We start from the raw sequence: 5,186 nt of genomic DNA on the forward strand, positions 1-5,186 counted from the left end.
ATTTTTATTTTCTTTAACTTAATATATTTTTGATATTTTTAGATGAATTTAATTTATTAATATAAAAAATAATTTAAAAAATAAAAAATATTATATTAATATATTTTTAAATAAAAAAAACTTTAAAAATAACTATAATTTTACGACCAACTAAAAAAAGTCACGTGGACAAGAAAGGGACACTTTCCTTATGAGGCATGTAGCATGCTCGTTTCTAAAGTGAAACAGGTCCCTTGTCGGACAACAACGGGTTTCTCAACCTCTTACCGCCTATGAATTATCATTGTCAGAAGGAATAAAAGAAAGAAGTGGAGTGTTAAATCTTGCATGGAGACTTAAAAATCAAGGGTTCTTTTTCCTTGAGTTTGGAAGGGACCCAGAATAATGCTGGGGTTGGTTAATTTATAAAACATATAATACCCATTTTAAAGAAAAAATTATATTTGAGGTCCATTTATATTTATATTTATATTTATATTTGAAATTAAAATTATGTTAGATTTTGTAGTCTAACATGAATGCTTTAAATTTAGGATATTAACATGTTTTAAAACCTTGAATGAGAAAGGGTCAATTACAAATCTGATTAAAAAATTGATTTGAAACTATAAATTTAATTTAAAAAGATTAAAAATTACAAGAAATTATATTAAATAAATTTAATTTTTTTTTTTATTATTAGGGGAGTTAAATCTTAGTAACTTGGATCTTGTTAAAGCGCGAAATTCCGTAACTTGAATCTAGCAAGAATATCAAATTCTAATTTATACTTATTAGTATTATTTTATTGTTATTATTATTATTATTATTAATTTTTCTAAAAAAATATTACTATTATTGGAGAAAAACTATGATAAAAACTATCAAAACTTTGCAAATTTAATAATATTATTTTTATTATAAATATTATTTTAAGATCTAAAGCTATAATAAAATTTAATGATTTTAAGTTTAATATTATAACGAAGTGCTTTTGGATCTAGTAGTTTATAATTTTTTTTTAAAATTATTGAATCTAATATGCAGTTAAACTTAACGTTTTTATATCTTAACTTTTTTATATTCGTCATGTTCAAAAAAGTTAATTTAAAGTATAATGCCACACACCTAGCTAGTTTTTTTCTAGAATGAATTCCCAGGACATGCAAGAACAGGGAAGTTAATTCATTCTAACCAAAACGCAGCGTAAAGGACTAAACCAGAGAATTAGTTGTTTTAGTGAAACGGTGCGTAAAAGGATCTGTGATGAGCCCCTCAACTAAATGAAACGGTTGCATTACTTCTTAGCCAAACGGTGAGTTTTGAGCAACGGTCTAAAGGTAACCGTCAACTTATTTAAATCAAATCTTCTTCTCCTCTACTTCATTTTGAGCTCCTACACTGTTTTGGGCTGTTTTGTTATGCAAAATATTTTTTTTCTCCTTTCTGTTAGGCATTAAGTTTATAGATTGGAATCATGAATTGGGTTCTTGTAATTTGCTGTTTTTAAGGATATTTTGAGGGGTCATTTTGTTTGGTTGTTGAGAAAATGGGGAAGGGAAAGAAAGTGATTTTAGGAAAGAAAGTGAAAATACATGAGCAACACTTTGCTTAGAAAATGTAATACCAGAATCAATCCAAACTAGATCTGAAGTAAGTCATAATTACTACAAATAGTGACCGAGTAATGGCAAAATTACTGATGGGAGTATTACTTTTATACATGAGCAACACTTTGCTTAGAAAATGTAATACCAGAATCAATCCAAACTAGATCTGAAGTAAGTCATAATTACTACAAATAGTGACCGAGTAATGGCAAAATTACTGATGGGAGTTCCAGGAAGCCTACATTTACAACAAAAAGAATAGAAGCAAACACTGTAATCAGAGGAGCATTTGCCTTCGTGACATCTAGTTTTTCCTTCCAAATAGAATAAAGAGAGGCACACCAAGCAATGCTTAACAAGTTGGAAGAAAGGTTTATTCTGGAAATCTTTTTTGCTCAACTGAATTCCTGCTGCCACTCTCCAGTATAGGCCTGCTGATTTTGCACTCGTGTAAAAGATGATTCATACAAGCCTGGCATATGGACATGCAAAATCTAAGTGCTGCCGACTCTCATTGCTTTGATTACATAGAATATAGATTGGTTTGATTATCCTTCCCCATTTAATCTGTCTATCTTCTGTAGAAAACCTGTTGAGCAAAATCAAAGAGTGGTGCTGACCGTGCTGTGTTTTGGAACAGAAAAGGATCTCCATAAAAGTGAAACTGAAAGCTCGGTTCTTTCTAAGGATGAGTTTTTGCACAAAAATCAGCATCAATAAATGTAGTTCTAATTGAAGGAGCTTGGACTTAATCCTCGTTTGTAAGAGCTGCACACAAGATGTTTAAGTATGCTGTTCTATCGTGACTTTGTTATTGCAGGCTAGTGAGATAACACCATCTCAGATGGCGAGAAGCTGCAAGGTGGCTGTTGACAGTGTGAATGTGAACCAGAACCGGTACTTGGATGTCGTACCATGTAAGCTGATGTTTTTAAATTTATAGAAGTTCAGGTCACTTGTATGCTGCTTCATTTTTTATCAGTTGACTTTTTTCTCGTGTTATTGATTACTGTTGATCAAAATAGGGTTGTTCTCAATCCATTTAAGGATTATAGACCATCTGCGAGAGGATATATATAAATTCAAGCCTCATCACGGTAGAGAACATTGAAGCTTCAGTTTATTCTGTTTCCCAGTCAAAATTCATATGAGGTACTTGAAACTATATTTCTGTATGTGATTCTAACCCTATAGGAATTGCTCCTTTCTGCAGACTTCTTCATCAGAAAACATTTCTCGGTTCATAGCTACTACACAGGGCCCACTAACACATACGTACGAGGATTTCTGGGAGATGATAATACAGCACCATTGTCCTGTGATTGTGATGATTACTTGATTAGTGGACAATTATGAGGTAATGCACTGTATTAATTTCAAGGTATCTATTTTGTTTCCTAGTCATGTGCGACAGCTACGGAAGTGACTGTGAATCTATGAGGCCTCATTTCTGAAGATGCTGCAGGCTATCCATGTATTTTGCTGTTCAGAATTTCTCTGTGTGTGAGTTTGGGTTGGTTAACATGCATAGCTCCTATAAAAAGAAGCAATTACTGTAATGAACCATAATTAAGCACTTAACCTCGTTGTAAAGGGTTTTATAATACACACAATATTTACTTTTATAGATTTCTTAAATGTTCTGAATTTGAATTGTATGTCTGCAGACTGTAAAATGTGGAGATTACTTTCAAGCAGAAGATGGTCCTAGAGATTTTGGAAATATTTCTATTGTGACTAAGTGGGTCAAAACTACTGACACCTCATTACTGTTGCGCAGCTTGGACGTGGGCTACAAAGAGGTAAGTTTTATTTTATTTTACATGTATATTTTCAAACTATCAGAAGCATTGTCGATGATGGTATATGGATCATTTAAGCAATCTGAAAATGAGAAATTATGTCTGTGTTTTTTTGTTACTGTGATGAAATAGAGAGCTGCAAGAAGCACAACCGTACCCTTTTCATCAGTTTGACTGTTTTTAGCTTAGGGTAAGGAATTTATGTTCACGATTGCCGTGAATATGTAGGCCAGTGTCACATGCTAATATTGAAATGCAGTTTGAGGTTCTAAAAAACCAAGTGATCATGTTACTGATATTTTGAAAGATGCAGGAGTTGTCTCTTGTAAGTGGCGTGCATCTGTGGTGGAAAACAAGGGATCAGGGTACTGGAACTGTACCCTTCTGGCAGCTGGGATCTTGTTAACATCCCTCTTCTTTGAGACTTTTATTGCTCAATCACCTCAATTGAGATCCTATGAGAACAAACATCTTCCACCTGAGCATATCATCACTACATTCAGCATCTGCCTGGATGGAGGAAAATCATTTCTGAGGTGATGCGAATTGCATCCTAGCAGTACATGTCGTGAATTGAAATGATTTCAATAAACGCAGATATGATTTTGGTGCTGTCCTCATTGCTGATGTGTTTCTCAGTTTGGAGTCGGACCTTGTTCTGGTGGCTGGCCATTTGTTGAAATAGTTTATCCTATTTGTAAATTGTGTTTCTCATATATACTAATGTTTGGTTGCTATATGTTTCAAGGAATAAATGGTAATGTCTCTGCAGTGTTCACATGGAAGAGTGTTAGGATGGTGACAAAAGCCTTTGTTTTTGTGTTCAGATAAATGGTCAGGAAGCACTTTTGTACGTTCACAGACTTCCTTTTTACAACTCAGTGTTTTAACTATACTACCCACCATTTTTCTGAAAAATAGAAAACCTTAAAAAGGCCAGAACTGGCATCAATATAAAAACCAAGTTTTTTTTCCCAGAGGTATGCTTTAGTTTAGGACCTAGGTCCAGTACCACTTTCAAACAACTTGCTGAATGAATTAATGTTCTTGGAACAGTAATAACGTTTGGTTCCAAGAATTTTACTGCTTGGAGTGTTTTTGATGACAGCCCTGTTTTATTCCCTTCTCCCTGATTGTTTTTCTTCCAGGCAGAGGAATCACCTATGTGTTTTTGCACATTAAGTATACCGAATGGCCTGACCATGGAGTTCCCACGAACACAAATGCTGTCTTTGAAATTCTCAAAAGAGCATATCATATGCCACCCAGTCTTGGCCCTGGTAATTTGCTAGATCTCCATAACATCTGAAACAGCCTCTCTCTTGTTCAGTGCAGGAATTGGTAGAGAATTTATTTATTGAACATAAAGCATGTACCTTGTTATTTATATCATATGGCCTTACTGTCATAATTTCTCAAATTCTCTTCTTGGTTCTTTATCTCCTTTTTTCTTTTCCTCGTTAGGGGTGGGATTTAGTCTATTCTTTGTTGTCATGGCATAGAGAAGAAAGAGCATTGATTTCTGCAATGGGATGTGTTTTGAAGTAATTTTTCTAGTTATGTATTCATCCCAATTATCTTTGCTGACTCTCTTCAACTTTGTTCACTGGGAACAGTACATTTTCTGCTATGAAGCTATCATTGATGAACTAGAACTCATCTCGGAGATGAACAGTTAGCATAACTCGAAACTTCGTTCCAGTTTACTTTTTCCCTAGGATTATCCTTCTTACCACCATGTTTGCATTTCAATTGCAGGGCCCACTACCTTTTGTTCGGCATTCCAAAGATTCAT

At 33.9% G+C, this 5,186-nt stretch overlaps 1 long non-coding RNA gene across 1 annotated transcript; it reads left to right on the forward strand.

Moving 5' to 3' along the window:
- Window positions 1-2,624: 2,624 nt before the first annotated feature.
- On the forward strand, window positions 2,625-4,785 carry LOC105108925 (uncharacterized). Its single transcript, XR_839142.1, has 5 exons — window positions 2,625-2,686; window positions 2,784-2,946; window positions 3,257-3,391; window positions 3,705-3,927; window positions 4,540-4,785. It is a non-coding gene; the product is annotated as an uncharacterized LOC105108925 (long non-coding RNA).
- The last annotated feature ends 401 nt before the right edge of the window (window positions 4,786-5,186 follow it).

Source organism: Populus euphratica, unplaced genomic scaffold, assembly GCF_000495115.2.
Source record: "Populus euphratica unplaced genomic scaffold, PopEup_1.0 scaffold401.1, whole genome shotgun sequence".
NCBI lineage: Eukaryota > Viridiplantae > Streptophyta > Magnoliopsida > Malpighiales > Salicaceae > Populus > Populus euphratica.